The sequence below is a fragment of the Mus pahari genome, chromosome 2 (assembly GCF_900095145.1).
Source record: "Mus pahari chromosome 2, PAHARI_EIJ_v1.1, whole genome shotgun sequence".
Lineage (NCBI taxonomy): Eukaryota > Metazoa > Chordata > Mammalia > Rodentia > Muridae > Mus > Mus pahari.
The window spans coordinates 37,930,713-37,948,465 of NC_034591.1; positions in this window are offsets into that span (position 1 = coordinate 37,930,713).

Consider the following 17,753-nt stretch of genomic DNA (forward strand, 5'->3'; position numbering starts at 1 on the left):
GCAGGCGGATTTCTGAGTTCGAGGCCAGCCTGGTCTACAAAGTGAGTTCCAGGACAGTCAGGGCTACACAGAGAAACCCTGTCTCAGAAAAAAAAAATTGGATCCCTTTACCTAGAACTGTATAGTCTTGTATGGTCTTATATGGTCCGGGCACTGGCCATTCATTCCTCTGGTCTCATCTTGTATCACATCTTCTCTGCCTGTGATCCAGGCACACCTTTGTTCCCTCAGTTGCAAGAGTAGGATATTCCCTGTCTGGTCATATGGCCATACACTGTTGTTTCTTCTGCCTCTGTTACCCTTTCCCATCCTTCAGCTCTCAGCCTCAATGTCACCAGAGAGGCCACCCATGTCTTCCTTAACTGAAGTAAGTATTCCTTATTAATTTTTATCTTGACCACTCCATTTTGTCTTTCTCAGCATACTTCAACTGTTTCATCTGACTGTTGAGATGACAGTAATTGTTAGTATAATGGTTAATGTTTGTTGGATGTGTACTTTCACAAGCTGTCCAGAAACCTATGAAGATATAAACTGTCAACTTTACTCCCTTATTTCTAGTAAAGTCTTGATGTCTCCTAAGCAACTGTTAAAAGAATACAGCATTTTCAACAAGATTTTTGTCATTTGCTTTCTTCTTTTATTTCATTCATTTCTCCATGATGTTGTTCTCCATCAGAACTCCTTCTTGAGTCCCCATTGAAATGTTCTGTGCCAAAATGTGAATTTCAAGGCTGGAGAGATGGCTCAGTGGTTAAGAGCACTCTCTCTGCTCTTCCAAAAGACCCAAGTTTCATTACCAGTACAAGTATGGTGACTCACAAACATCTGTAACTCGGTTCCAGGAGTTCCAACATCCTTTGCTAGCCTCTGTGAGTGCAAGGCATGCAAATGCTGGACAAATATACATACAGACAACACAACCATACACCTAAAGAATTAAATTAAAATTAAAACTGAAATTGCTTTAGAAGCTTGAATTTCTCTAGTGAAAACTTTAGCTAAGGCTAGCATGGATGTTTGATGTGTCTATTTTTTCTTAGTGGAATAATAGCAAACACATGTTGATAGGGCTATTAAGGAGACATATTTTCCAGCAGCTGTTGACTTCATCAGTTCCACTATGCAATGAGTCATTCGAACTTCTAGAGCCACACAGTTAGAACTGAGGAAGTGTGGGTTTCTTTTATTTTTTTAAATCATGACGAGAAGATTGGGGAGAGTTAGACATGAAGAAAATGAAAAAAACAATCAGACTGAAGGAAGGACTGCATACTATAGAAGCTGAGTAACATTTTTAAAAGGAGGGGTGTCTACCAAGTGCTTTAATGGAACAACTGAGCCTGGGGGTTGGAAACTGCAGAAAGGGTAGGACTTTAGCAAAATCTTTTTTTTTCTTCTTCTTCTTCAAAGAATGGCAACAGCTGCCAGCCTGAGCCATTCTAAGAACTTCCAATAAAGATGCCTATTTCTTGCCTTGGGCTGTATCTGTTATGCCAACTATTAATGAGTTAATAGCTATTCCAGGCATTAGTCAACACTCCTTTCAAGGGTATATTTCTTAAATCCCATATCATATTGCTCAGCCCTTGGAAAGGGTGACTTGCAATTACCATCCAACACCAAGTCAGCACACTGGGCTGACTGCATAATACAAGGAAGCATTCTATGTTGTGCACAACCGAGCATACACTGATGGCAGCCATTTTTTTTAGCTTGGCAGATAATTTTTCCTTTGCCTTTTTGCCCTTCCTATTGCTCTAAATAACAGTTTCTATTTATTAAGTACATGCTATAAACTAGACAGAATCCTAAACATTTTATAAATATCACTGTTGGGAAGTGGTGGTACATTCTTTTAATTCCAGCACGTGGGAAGCAGAGGCAGGCTAATCTCTGAGTTCAAGTTGATCTAAATAGTGAAGTCCAACATGGCCACAAAGGAAAGGCTAAACTGAGATATCCTGTCTCCAAAAATTAATAATAATAATAATAATAATAATAAGTAGTAGTAGTAGTAGTAGTAGTAGCAGTAATTAACGAATTTTAAAGATCACTAATAGCACTATATTTTGTATTGTTTAGGTCAAGTGAGTATTACTGATCTATTTAACAGATAAGAAAAATCAAAGCTTAGTGAAGGTCAATAACTTAATCTGCATCAGCTCGTTAATGTAAGACCCATGAATGTTAGCTTTAAGGATTTTCTTTATTGAAAAATTCGTATTATTCCTGAGAGAGTGTGGAAAAGCATAGCTCCACTTCAGAGCCCTACAACAGCACTGTGTGTCATTAGCCAGAAACATGAAACAGCAGTAAAAGGTGAAAGCCATGGAAACCATGTGTTTAGTATTGAGTATAGGATTCTGTTAGCAACGCTGTTGGCTTTATTCTCTCAAAGGGCATAGTGGAACAATGATTTAGCAGTGATGGGGGAAAGAAAGGTAAATGACAACAGGGTCTTTGTCTTCATAGTGCTTAGTGATGCAGCGATAGCAGTAATGGCAAGATGGGACGGGTTCATAGCTTGCTGCCTTCTGCTGACAGAATAGCTATTGTAAAACAAAAAATGTTTATAGTGAGTTTTATAGCTTAACACAGTGACCTCAAAACCATGCCCTATGGGATCCCTGATAAACACAGGAGAAAGAAGGGGTCGTGAGAATGGTCTCTGACACCGCTACTAACAAGTCCTAGTTGACTTTCTTTTTGTATTGATTTTCAGCGTTTTCTTTGGCTAAATTACTTCGTCACAGAGACAATCTTAAAGCAACTCTATGAGTTGGTAAAATAAATATATATTTTATACTGACTAAGATCTTAAGGTAAATATCTGATTTTGTAATTACCATTCAAACATATAGGTGGTAATATCTTTAGATTACTTTTATTTTTATTCTGAATTTGTGTATATACATATGAGTGCAAGAACCTATGGGATATAGGAAAGGGTTTTGGATCCCTTGGGATCAGCTTTACCAGCAGTTTTGAGGTGGCCGATGGGGGTTCTGAGAACCAAACTGGACCCTCTCCAAGGACATTACAAGCTCTCTACTGCAGAGCCATTCATGCTGATGGATTACAACTCCATCGCTGAGTTGTAATAGTCAGTCTTTAAAGCAGTCTTAACAGAGTACATGACCAAACACAGGAAACATGTATCAACGCCGTGAATAATACCAATTAAAATATAGGATGGCCTTGAAACGCTCACACCCTTGTTAGAACAGAGGCGGGTAATGACTCTAGTGGGACAAATAGGAAAAACATGGTCGTGTCTTTCATATTCCTGGGGAGGAAATGAATGTATCAGCGAGGTTATCAACATTCAGACAAATTTCTGACATACTGTAAACTATTGCCCAAGAAAATGCAAATAAACTATCAGCTTTCCTCTGGTCTGTATACTGGACTTGAGTAACTTATTTAGATCTTATTTGACTTTCAACAATAAACAGCAGGGGAAGAAAATAAGCTACTGGTGTAGCAGGAAAAACTTTGAAATTAGAGGCAGAAACCTATCATCAAATCCTCAACTAATCTCAAAACCAAGCGTGACTTTGGATAAGTCATGCAACTGAATAGCTTCTCTCCTTTGGAAGCTATACTATCGTGTTAGGCTTATCGTGATATGTGTAAAAAGCTGAAAATCCCTAAACATACTCAGACCTCATGAGAATAAGGACAATTTGGGCAGCCCCTTGCTGCCTGAATCTAAAGTACTCTTTCTAGAACCCAGAGTCACTTACCTGATGTTCTTAATACAGGCAAGCCTTTCTCTGGTCTTTCCTTATAGGATACATTGCTTTGTGTATTGTTCAAAATGATCTAAGTCAACAACTCCCCAAATATACCTGATCCTTTAACCTTAAGATTTCATCAGTTTGGTTACTACTTTTGTGCCTGCACTCACAAAGCTATATTATAAAGTCAACTCACCTTACAAGTGTTGTCCTCCTGTCTCCACTCAGTTACGGGAGTGCATCAGGTTTGAGATGATAAGGGAGGGTGTTAGAAATAGGCATGTAGCAGAAAAAAAACCTAGAAGATGTCTTTCTTCACAGTCTACATATCCCTAAAACACTAATCTTCCAAACTCTCCATCGTGAGAATCCCCAAAGTCCTAGGAAATAGGACAGCGAGGCTCACGACCCAATTTTACAGAGAGGAAGACACCACTACCAAGATTAAAGAACTTTCCCAGTAGCACTTTTTAAGTACAAGTCATGATTGAAAGGAAGTTAAGACCTTTGGCTGGCTGGTCTCTCTTTATTAGTTGATGCTTCAGAAATTCAAAACATGTACAAGTATAGTTATGAAGCATCTCTATCAACAGTAGAAGCAGTCTCGGGCCCACAAAGAAGGAAGATCCACGAAAGGTCACGAAAGTGAGAAAACATCTTAAAATAGGCATGCTTCTCAAAAGCCACATTTCTACTTGGGAAGCTTTCTCTCTGCCAGTGGCATCAACGTAAACCAAAAATGAACCTGAGGACCAAATCCTTGGACAGGCCCAAGTGGCAATGGAGATCTTTCCTTGTCCTCACAACTCAATAGATGGAGTTTTCATTCATACAAGTCTTAAAAACACAGTTCCTATAAGCCACTGCCTACAAGTTAAGTGAGTTATCTCACTGTAAAGGACACAACTGTGTCATTATCTCTACAGTTAAAGTAAAAATAGTAAAGGGAGACAAGATCCAGCACAAGAAGGTTCAACGGAAGGTCACTGTTCAGTAGCCTTAAACCTGTGGGACCATTAGGAAGTCTAAATGTCCCCTCCACCTGACCTCTGATGAGGGTGGGAATGGGAGGAGATTCTCTCAGTGTTACTCAACAGAACACAGTGAAAGGCATCCTTGTCATGAGGCCTAATCGCCTGCCCTATGATTAATGTTGTTAAGCAAATTTGTATGTTGACACAGTTCCCACCCTGTAGTCCACGCTCATTTAGTCTCTTTGCTCATTGGAGCAAAGAGAGTCCAATACTTCAAGAATGTCAATACAAAATTAAAATAATGGCTCATTACATAATACAGTTATTAAAATATTCTCTGTTGTTCAAGAAACAAGTGTGCACGTTGATTGAGAAGACAGAAGAAACTGACATAGTTATGGGTTTTCTCTGATAATTTTCCCAAGCAGAGAAAGTTACTCTGGCCCTGAAGATCATGAGATGTTTATTCTTATCTCTATTGAACTACAAATTACTAGGGAAGCTGGGTAGTAGAGACCAATGTTTGGGTCTCTTTGTGTCTACAGAATTTAGCCTAATGGCTAGCACATTAAATACCTGCTAAAATAATGGTTTAAATTGACCCCTGTTAAAGAATACACTACACATAATGTACTTTGCAATGTGACAAAAGTTTGCTGTGGGTGTACCACAATTACAAGTCCTTCTAAGTGGCATGACACCTAGTCTCTTTATAGCTTTGTGATGCTACATTCACAATTTTAGAACAAAGGCTTCTGATATTTCTGCCTTTGAGTCACATGTCATTGCTGTTGACAAGTGTGGTTATTGTATGCTTGAAATACAAGTAGTAGGAGAAAAAAATTAAGTTCATTTATCTATACCGGTTTATGTTTGGCTCAGCCATTGTGGTTTATAGGTAACATTCTAGACAAAGAAGGAATAGTTTATAGGATGATGATTGCCACGTAGTGGTTACTATTTGAATGTTTATGAATGAGTGAAGGAATGAAAATGAGTGAGTGAATGAATGCACACAACCAATCCCCCTGTAAACTTGCACCCTGCATACAGCTCTCAGAGGTAGAGCTAAAAACTTTTCCTATGCATGGATTTCCTGGGTTGTGTCAACACAAGTTGATTACATTATAGGGATACTAGCTCTAGTTAGTGTAGACTTGTTCTTTCCCAACCACTCTTCCAACAGGCATGTTTGGAAGGGATCTTAGAAGGGTGAAAATTGAGGATCCTCTGAGGCACAGAAGGGATGGAAAAACAAGACAGGAGGGCAATGTTGGGAGTGTCTTCCAAGGCTGAGAAGACAACAAGTGTATATGGGTAGCACAGGCCCAGGCAGCCTGTACCTGTTCCTTTGTAGCCCCCGACAATGTAATCTGACCCTAAAGGGGGATATCTAGCTAGGATTCCTAAAGAGCCCTTACAGAGCTTTAAGTGCTACAGGGGAGCAGCCCAGCCTGCATCCTTAGAGAAGACACAGCTCTGTAGATGAAGCATCAACTGTAGTTTGTGGGGAACCAAATAGGACCTTCATATGGGACAGTGAAGGACACTGTCATGATAATGTTTGACCTTCCCACCGGCTGGGCAGAATAATGGCTTGGACGGTGTTCAATTTATTCAGAGAAAGGAAAGGAATGCAACATTACTCACATCCTGTGTTTTAAAATAAAATCATATTGCTAACCGCTTTATGACTGTGATTCAAAGCAGGGCTACCTTCCACTCCACACATGTAGAGACCATGGTGAGGTGGAGTTTTTAACTCGTTCGTTACCACACAGCACACATATCCCTTCAGGATAGGTGGGTGCAGCATTCATTCTCATTATGCTCTGCTCCTGAGCTGTGTTCACTGCTGCTCCTTTTGACCTGGGAAGAGTTTCTTAGATCAAGTGAATGTAATTGGGGAACGGATGTAAGAAAATTTAGTCACCCATGAGTTCTATGTTCCTCTAGTGAGCACTGATCATCCCCTAGGAACACATGGGAACAGTAATCCTCCCCCAACAAGCTCTGAGTCATCTTGATGGCACCTCTGAGATCAAAATCACCACATGTTCAAATGCTAAACATAGGCTTTGAAAGAATAACGTAACTTGGGGGCATAAATGCAATGACATGCTAGGCAATACTACATGAAAGTCTTGGGGTATTGATACCCCAATGAAGAATACATCTAAACTGGTCACAGTTTGGTGGGTCACAGTCCCTCTAGTGTGCATGGTCTTGGATAAAGCTGTACTTGAAGAATAGCACTGAAAGGGAGGCAGTCTGTGGTGCTTTTCCCAGATTTTTTTCCTTCCTTCCTTCCTTCCTTCCTTCCTTCCTTCCTTCCTTCCTTCCTTCCTTCCTTCCTTCTTTCCTTCCTTCCTTCCTTGTTATTTTTACAAGGGCAGAAAAGCCGACACAGTATTTCTTGCCACGCCACAGATCTTGCTCACCAATCATTCCATCGACTGCTGTTAGTTTCCCGTATTCCTTCCTTATGTTACTTAGCAAACTTCCCTGCGCTGGTTGGATATAACATTATGACAGGACAGCTCATTTGGGTCTTTCCAACACTGGCTGAAGGTACTTGGATTATAGATTTCTAGTCTCATGATTATGAAAGTTAACTGTTTGCCACTGTGCTGTAGCGTACACACACACACATACACACACACACACACACACACACACACACACACCTCTGTTAGCCTTATAGGATTATAACAGTTTATAGAGAGTATACTTATCCGCTCTCCCTCTGACCAGAGGAGTAGTTTAATCTCTTTTTGCTAGGTCACCTCTGTCCCTCTAGAATTGTAAGTTAAAACAAGTTGGTGTTGATCATGGAATTTTATCACAATGACAGAAAAGTGATTTCTAAAACAGCATCCATAAGAGAGAGTTCTGTTGATACAACCTGGTCAACCTCAAAGTCCCCTCTCTCCCAATACATTGAGGGTAAACATTTCAACATATAAGTTTGGAATGGACAGCACATTTAGACCAAAGTACCCATTATAAAACTGTGGAGTTGGCTCGTCAGGTAGTTCATTTCGTTTATTAACTAAGAAACTGGAAGTGGAGAAGATGAGGGAGAAAAGTGAGATGATAAGGTTGAGAGAACTATGGGAGGATGGGGGAAAGAGGGGAGGGAAGGAGACGAGAAAGAAAAAGAAAGATCTAAGTCACCCATGAACAGCAAGAGTAATGTGATGAACTCAGTAAAACACTTTCACTTTCCATCCATGTTTTGTATGCTCACCTTAGAATCAATCCATCTCCCCACCCCACCCCCCACCCCCCACCCCTCACCGCCCACATCCCCTGCCACCACTGGAGCCAGGCAAAAGCAACAGTGAGAAGTAGCGTGCACAGTGTTAGGAATGTTGTGTTGCTACAGTTTATAACAAATGAAGAGTGGCAGGAACATCCTAAACTTTCTAACACTTTGAGGTGAGTAAAGTTGCCACAGATGCACAAGGGGACTCTAGTTTGAGCCTTTGTTAAGTGCCTCCCACTCACTTTCCCGACTCTGGATGATCAGTCACATGTTCCAGCTTTGACCCTGGTCTCTTCCAGCTGCAGCCATGAGCCTGAAACTAGTCATCTAGCATCAGCTTTGAATGAAGGGACAGCTGACTACAGTCTCCTTGAGTTGGCCTACTCCACCTACGGGTGTGTACACACACACACACACACACACACACACACACACACACACACACTTTATCCACCATGAGAGGGAGGAGATCTTGCTAAGGCTCATGACCATTTCCATCCTGTGAACTGACATAGCCAAACCAAATGCACTTCTACATTCTCAGCTAGAAAGTGCCCCCACTATTGGGAGGTATTGGACGAACTAGGTGATCCAGAGGGCTACCAACAGGGACTGCTGGTTTTATATCCACTTGCTTGTCACCCACACAATAGCAGATTCACACAGGATTCGTGGTTCACAGGATGCCAGGTTTCCCAGAGATGGGCCCTCCAAGATGGCTCTGTGCTTCCTGGACTGGTGAATGGGAGAAGTGCTGTATGTAATGCGGTACTCTCAGTCTCCGTCACTTGAACCAGCTAGAGACGCCTAGCTTTCTCAGTTCCTGGGCTAGCCACTCCTTGCTCTCAGGTGATATGATCTAGAATTTTACTTTACACATCATGTCCAGAACATCACTCCCAAACTGGAGCTCCTTCCAATTGGTTGGATTGGCCAAGGAATACAAACTTATCTGAGCTTCCAGCACTTTGTTCCTGAAACCACTATGGCTTTCCCTGTTCAGACCCATTCAGGCCTTCCTATTTTGGCTCTGGCCTTCCTATTTTGCATCACTGTCTGGTTCTCCCAAGTTAATTCCAGACTTCAGGACTAGCCAATGCTCGGCGACCAGCACCTACGATGGGCCTACTATTAGTACTTGTCAATCTGGGAAATGCACTTTGGCCACCATGCCAGAAACTGACTGACTAGTTCCTGTATGATGTTCTGCTTTCCCTTCTGATGTTCCCTTCCTATGCCACCATTTCTACTATTGGCCGTGTCCCTCAGATCTGGTACTAGTACTTAAGCAGAAACCATCATTTTCTTTCTAGACTTGAACCATAGTACCTCATGTATGATCTACCCCTCGTCCTCTGCCTATTGGCCGGAAAATAGAAATCAAGAGAATCTGTGAAGCTTCAGTGTTGAGACGGCCATGCTTATCTTATGCAATCCCTCAAAAGACTGTAGTGGCCTGTGCCATAACCATCTATCTCCGCCCAGCAAGAATGCCTCCTGCATGAGCAAGAATTTCCACTGAGCTGGGTTACAAAAATGTGAGGGTTTTTCTGTTACAGCAGCTGGCCTTACATTATTGAACAGTCACCCATGACAAACGCAATACTGGCAATGCCCAAGTGGATTAGCCCATCTGTTTGTAGCTTGCCTCTCCCCACCACAGTCATGGATGTCCCCGCTTCCCTTCCTTCCTGCAGAGGCTGTTCTGGACATATAGGGTGAGCAGATGAGTGGGAGGCACTGTTAGGAGATGCTTCTCCAGGGAAAAATCTAACTTTTCCATGCTTTCTAACTAGAATTTTCCATGGTCACACAATGAGTCACTGCTAAGCCAGCATTTTTCCCTTCTCTGTTGGGGCATCTGTCCTCTTGTAGGATGGGCATCTGTGTCCACTTCTGGAGTTAGGGTGGAAAGATAAATAATGAGGATCGTCCTGAGCTTAGGTCTCTTGGAGACCATTGGGAAGGCAAATCCCACCAGCTTCAGGCAAGTGGGGGAAGTTAAGAGCAGCTGGACAGCTCTCCTATTGATTTAAATATAGTCCTGTTTCCATCCGTTGTCCCAATGAAGCCATCGTTATGTTCGTGTCACTGGAAATGCACATTGCCGTGATTTAGTCCAACTTAGGTCTACACTGAATTAAACTGAACGTCCTTTCCTGTGGGATCCGCACTTAGCTGCTAAGCTGCTACCATCCAGACCCCGTAGGGAATTAGTTTGAGACCTGGGAAAAAGAAGACATTCAAACAAGGTGTCTTAAGGGGCGCTGGTGTTCGCCGGAAAAGAGTTTAGTTTGCCTCGGTTACCCTCAGGGAATTCAGGAATGCTTCATCAGCCCTACCCTGAGGAGTAGGATTCCCCAGAAAAGCGCAAAGGGCACAGGGCAAAGAGAACTAAAGAGGCCCATGCAGCATAAAAGGCCTCTCCACAGAGAAATGCCCAAGCCCACAGTAAGCGCACCACTGGGCTTGCACTTAGTTTAGCACGGGCAGTACCAACCCCGCTCCTTGGCACAGTCACCAGCCTTGGCAAGGCCCTGTCAGGCCAAACGTTTTTCTCATTGTAGCAGAGCTCTGACTCACTAGCTTAAAAAAAAAAAAAAATTAAAGAAAAAAGAAAAAATACATGGGAACAATAAGACTCAAGGGGATAGCAGAGTTCCCAAAAAAATATTAGAAGAAGGAGGTGGGGGTGGGGCAGTGAGCATTCCTGCAGGCTGGATAAAGAGACAAGAGCCCTGGAAAGTTTCCTAAGAGGTCTACAGCAAGCTCTTTCCCTAGTGTGCAAGCCCAGATGGCACCCTATCCTACTTTGCAATTTCCATTGAGTTCTAAAAAAAATCATAAGCTTGGTTTTCTGTTTTGTTTTTTTTTAATGATTGCTTGAAAAATGAGAAGCTCTTTAGTGCTGACCAGAGATCGGCTTAGTGTGTCGCTGGCAACAGCCTTGGCAGAGCTAAACTGAAACGACAATATGCCACATGGAAGCCAAGGGGTGGCCATTTTGACATTAGCCTTCAGGCCCCAAAGATGTTCAAGAGATATTGTATGTTTTTCAATCCATTCTCTCCAAATTCTGTAAATAACTTCCTTCAGGCTGAAACCTCAGGAAGGTTTCAGAGCCAGATAATCTTCGGGAGTTACACAGGGCATAAGGCCTTTTGTCAGGGTCAGCCCTGAAGTAGCCATAGACAGCAGGAATTTAAATGTATCAGTAAAACCCTTTCACAAGGATAAAAAATTGGGCTGTAGTCAACATAGCACATGCCCGTCACTGGTCCTTGACTCAGTGATGAACAGGAAGCAGAACTAATGACTCTGGCCTTCACCAGTCCGAGCTGCAGCCACTTCACATCTGCAGTGCGCAAAACATCCCTCTCCTAGCCAACTGAGCAAGTGAGAGAAGATCAAGCAGTGTCTGGATGTCTGTCAGCGCCGGGAAACCACCAGCTCAAGCGCTAAGGTCTTAGGAAACGGTTATCTATGAAAGCAATAAACTCCTTTTCCAGGTGAGCACAAAGCGAGAGAGAAGCTTTCACATTTATGAGACTTGGAGTCTTAGTCAAATGATGTAAAAACTAGTGTAAAACCTGGTTTCTGCGACTGTAGGTTGGCCGGGTTCGGGGGATATCATAGAAGAGCTATGTCGCAGGAAGCGCTGAAAGCCAGAACTCAGAATGAATTGTCCACAGTAGCCTGTTAGTTCTCCCCAGTAACTCTTCCCTAGACAGTGTCATTAATCAGTAGGTGAATGGCCCACAGAAAGGCAAACATTAATTTCTTTGTATATAGTTGATGCTCTTTGAGAAAATAACAAAAGGAATATCCTACATGCTAATGGGCTTATAAATAACTCATTTACACACACACACACAGACACACAGACACACACACACACACACACACACACATTCTCCAAGGAAACGGTAGGTGCTCACCACACCAAGAAAAATCTAAACACTAATATCATCACCCTGGCTCTTTCCAACAGGCAAAAAGTGTGGAGTTAGATGAAAAGGTGGGGAGGCTCCTGTTTTGTTTTGTTATGGTATGGGTGGTCTTCTTTGTTCTGTTCTGTACTAAGACAAAAGGAACTTTATATGACAGGAATTCTGAAAGTGGCCAGTACTTGATTTTGATTGAGCCCGGTTGCAAAGGACAAGGACAGAGGCAGGCACACTCGGCCTCATGTGCACACGTAAGACTTGACATCTGGGGAAGATGTCAAAAGGGAATCAATAGACCCATGACCAGGTCCTAACCAATTTTGCCTGCTCCTGTCTGTTTCACTGGTGGAGACTAGCTGGTAGGAAGCCACAGCGAGTTGACCAATGAGCGTCTAAGAAGCCGTTCTCACTGTTTGCATCCTTGCTTTTAGGTTCTACTGGCCCTCTCTCTGCTGTCTTCACCTCCACAGCAGAGAGCATCAAGCACCTATTAGAAGCCCAATCTTTAGCACCGTGGTCCTCAATCCTGGGTTAGGCCCTGATCAGAGTAAAAGTGTAAGTTACAGGAGAAGAGGCAATGATGGCCATCAGTACCTCAATCTCAGATGCATCAGGTCAGTGTCTAGTAAAGAGTGCAGGACCCTTTACACGCACCTTATACCTACCCCCTCCATTAACAAAGTGGGTATGGAAGATGGAAATGTCGTAAGGGCAAGACCCAACTAGAGTTGGTAGTATGACTAAATCTGTCCCTCAGATATAAACAAAGCTGAACTACATGTGGTGCTCTCAGATCCAAGGAGAAGAAAGACCTAGATGCTACCCAAAGCACAGCCAGCATAATCTACTGAGTTCTTCCTCTTTCCTTTTTGCTTCTTTCTAGCTAGGGTGAAATACACATGACATAATTTTATCTTGTAAGTCACTTTACATACACAGTTTGTAGTGTTAAATATATTCCCCTATTGTAGTGGCAACTACTTTCACACTGTTTGATAACCAACCTTTAGAATCTTCTGACCTCGCGAAACTGAGACTCTGACTTCCTTAAACAGCTCCACATTGCTCCCCCCACAGAATCCTGAACAGCCACAGCTCTGCTTTGCTTCTGCAAGTTGGTCTACTAGATACTTCATGGAAGTGTAGTCATGTTGTATGTGTTCTTTTTGAGACTGGCTTGTTCATTAAGCATTGTGTCTTCAAGGTTGCCAGAAAGCAGCCTTATTTAAGACTGAACATTGCTTTATGTATACACATCATTTATTATTGATTTTTTTTTAACCTATCCAGCTGTCCACCCATCCATTCATCCATGTATCCATCCATCCATGGACATTTGGGTCACTTTGTGCTATTGTCAATAATGCTGCTCTGACAAGACCTGCATGGGTTCAAGCTAGACAGGGTCCCAGCACTCAGAAGAGGACATGAGCTCGGAGTCCCGCCCTGAATCAGGAAGCTATCTGCAATTGATACCCATCTGGCAAATGAGGAATCAGTTTTCTCCAGTGGAGTCTCACTGTGTCTATCAACCACACTTCAGGGAAGACCCCATGCCTAGGAGTAGTTGACCAACCCAAACAAACACAGTGATATTGCTGTGGGACTTTTTTCTTTCATTTTGTTTTGTTTTTGATACTTTCTGTCTTATTGGACTTTTTTATTTTTCTCTTTTTTTTGTTTTTGTTTTTATTTTGTCTTTTGTGTAGGGTTGTATTTCTTGGGGTTTCTGTTTTTGTTTCTTATTTTTATTTGTTTTTGAAAGAGATTTTTAAAAGAACTTAAACTTGGGTGGGCAAAAAAGTGGGAGATTCAGGCAGGAATTGGAAGACAGAGAAAAACATTATTAAAATATATTGTATGAAATTTTTTCGATAGGAAATAATGCTGCTATGAACGTGAAGGCGCAAATATGCTATTATCAGTTCTTTTGAGCACATATTAAGTGCATTGTGCCAATTTCCTCATATGTTTCCTCCCTGACTTCTGTAGTTTCTTGTACTTGGCCTTGCCTCCACAGCATTTTTAGAGTGGTAAGCATTTGCTGACCTTCCCATTGAAAAGCTTTCCCCACCCCATCATCTCTATCACTGTAGATGGCCATCTCCTTTGAATCTGCAAATTCTTAAGGTTGATATATATATATATATATATATATATATATATATATATATATTGCATTATCAGATACTCATGTATGTAGTAAAGAAATATTTGCTATGAGCTTGAGACCAAAAGACTGAAAAGGTAATAAAAGACAATGACCTTGTGAAAAGTGCAACAGCAAAGAGCATTCGTAATTGAGAAGAACTGTGTGTGAGACATAGGTTTGGTTAATCTCCCAGGTTGGCCTCGAACTGGAGTGCTGGGATTAAAGACATCAGCTGCTACCACCCAGTTCAGTACCGGCTTTGCTACCTGTCGTGGCTATTCCTGGTGGTCAACTTGACTATATCTGGAATGAACTACAATCCAGAATTGGAGGCTCACCAGTGACCCTAATCTGGAGGCTGGGAGAAGTTTTTGACCTGGATCTTGACATGGAGATCTTAAAGCATAGTTGCTATGAATTCCAGAAGATTAAGACAGGGAGATCTCTGTGTTCAAGGTCATCTGGGATTAAAGGCATGGTGGTACACACCTTTAATCTGGGCTACCCCTTCTGCTGGAGACCTACATAAGGACATTGGAAGAAGAAAGATACACACTCTATCTTCTTTGCCTGCTTGCCTTGTGGGACTGAGCAACTGCTAGATCCTTGGATTTCCATTCACAGCTGCTCCTGACCATTGTTGAGGAGTTGGACTACAGACTGTAAGTCATCGACAAATTCCCTTACAATATATAGAGGCTACCCATAAGTTCTGTGACTGTAGAGAACCCTGACTAATACACTACCCGAAGGCACATGCTTCGACAGTCAGTGATGTTGCTTGGTTCCTCCTTACTCCTTCATCAAGAACAAGTTCTTCTTTTATACAACTGTATAAAATCTTGGAGAAACACAAGACTACCATGAGGGTGAAAATCTTAAACCCTCCTCTTCCTTAGGGAAAAACATCTATCCTCGGTCTCGGCCTCTATACATTCCTCTTTCTCTGTGTGTCTTTGTATCTCTTTTTTTTTGACTCTTTCCTTCCCTTCCTTCTTCCCTTCCTCTCCCTCTTCTCTTTCCTTTCCCAAATCATTCTAAATGCCTCTTTATGAGCCAACTCTTAGTATTTCATAGTAATAACTTTTTTGGCTCACAGTTTTAGAGATTTTGGTTCATGATCAGATGACCCCATTGCTTTGGGCTAGTGACAGCACGCAGTGACAGAAATGTAAAATAGAGCAAAAGCACTCACACAACAGCCAGAAATGGAAATCAAAGAAGGAGCTGTGATCCCACAATCCCCTTCAAAAGCACTCTTGGTGTTCTGAAAGTCTCCAGCTATACTCTCCCTCTTAAAGGTTCCACTACTTCCTCCTAACAGGGTTAAGCTGAAGACCAAGTCTATAACTTGGACCTTAGGGGGCAAACCACATCTGCCCCTAAGTTGTGCTTTCATGTAAAAGAAAAGCTTTCAGGAGAGCAAAGCAGCATCTAGCATGACGAAGTCACATTTAAAGGCAGCATCTTGGCTGCCAATCATACCCTAACAAACAAAATGTACAAAATAACAAACAAAAACCCCAAAACAGTTGTTTGTTGCTCTTACTATTCTAAGATCTTAGGTATTTTAAGTAAACTATTTCATTTGCTTTATTGTGCCAAAATCTTTTTCAAAAGCAATGACCCAAAAGAACAAGTGCATGTTTCCTTTTATGATGAAGTCTGACTCCTACACGGAAGATGGTCAATGAAAACCAGTGCATAGACTGCCATCTACTGGACAACCAGAAAACGAACTGCTGAGGAGACCTAGGACCTTCAGCAAGTCTTCCACAAACAGGAAGCATGCTGCAAAGGTAGCTACCTCAGTTTCCCGACCTCAGTTTCCACTCCTTCCAGTTCCCAGCCCCTAACTCCTCTCTCACCCAGATACACTCCTCCTCCATTTTTCTTCAGAAAAGAACAGGCCTCCCAGGGATCTCAACCAAACATGGTATAACAAGTTACAGTAAGACTAAGCAAATATCCTCACATCAAGGCAGGACAGGGCAGCCCAGCAGGAAGAAAGGATCCCAAAGGCAGGCAAAGGAGTCAGAGGCAGCCACTGCTCCCACTGCTAGGAATCCGTGAGAAGCCAAGATAATGTGTTTGTGGGGGGCCTAGTTAGACCTATGCAGGCTCCCTGATTGCTATTTCAGTCCGTCAGGCCCTAGGAGCCCATGTTAATTGATTCTGTAAGTTTTCTTGTGGAGCCCTTGACCTTGTTTGGCTATAGGTCTCTGCATCTGTTTTCATCGGGTGCTCAATGAAGCCTCTCTGATGGCAATTATGCTAGGCTCTATTCTACAAGCATATCAGAATATCATTCGGAACCATTTCATTCGGTTGATTGGTTGGTTTGGTTTAAGGGGATTTTTTTTTGTTTTGTTTTGTTTTGGTTTTGGTTTGGATTGGGTTTTGGTTTGGATTTTTGTTGTTTGTTTGCTGCATGTTCTGTTTGGTTCTATCCTAGACCTCTGGGCTATCCACCCTCTGGGTCATGGCCTTCCAGGCACTGTCAGGGGTTGGGCTCCCTCTGGTAGCATTGGGTCTCAAGCTAGACTGGTCATTGGTTGGCCACTCCTACAATTTCTGAGATACCTTTGTCCCAGGTGGATAAACTGTAGGTTGAAGGCTTTGTGACTGAGTTGGTAGAAGTCTTGCCTGGTTACAGGAGATGACTGATTCAGGCTCTGTATCCCCTGTTATTGGGAGTCTTAGCTAGGGTCACCATCATAGACTCTTGGGAGTTTCCATTGCACTATGTTTCTAATTGATCCCCAAGATATCCCCAACTCTACTTGTCTCTCCTGGTATTCTCTCCCTGCCAGGACTACTCCCACCCAATCCCTCCTGTTCCAGTCCCAATCGAAGAAAGGCAACGATCTGAATAAATCAGCAGAACACATAGGAATCTGTAAGCACAACCATGTTCCAGTTTTGAAATGGTTATTTCTAAAGGAGTGTGCATTTCCACTTGCAATGTTCATACTCTGCTGAGTACAGAGCCACTGGAGCTATACCAACACAATGATTTTCAAATTGTGGTTCCTGGATATATTCAGGGAGCAGAGACAACCTATAACTTCATGTGATAGACTAAAAACATATATGAGAATGTTCCGTTTCCCCCAAATAGCAGCAGAACATGGTATTCGCTGTAATCACATATTATGAATGTATACTTTACAAGCCTGGGTACAACTATACACAGTGAATGGAACTCTACTTTCTAAGGACTTCGGCTCACTCATTCACCGAATTTCTAATGAAAACCTTATCTCCATCTCAGAAAATACTGCAGGGCTGTGCAATGCATTGTGGTCACTATTAAAATTATTATTTAAAGGAGTATTCTCAAAATCATCACATTTTGATCTTTCCAACCACTGTTGCTCTAGACACAGAGGACAATCTTTTGAGTGGAGAGGAGGTCACACAGAGTTCATCCCAAAGTGACCAGCTAGGGGTATTTGACATGTGCATACAGACCTTGCATTTTTGAGAGGTTGACAATAATTATAATAAGGTGAAAGTTTGGAGTTGAGTAGTCTTAGCTGTAGAAATGATAACATTAATTACATATATTATAACTAGACTTTATAAATCACACTTGCTTGTTTTGATACAAATATTGCTGTGTATAAGCATCTTGCTAAGAGAAACGCTTTCAACACCCTTGTTAAA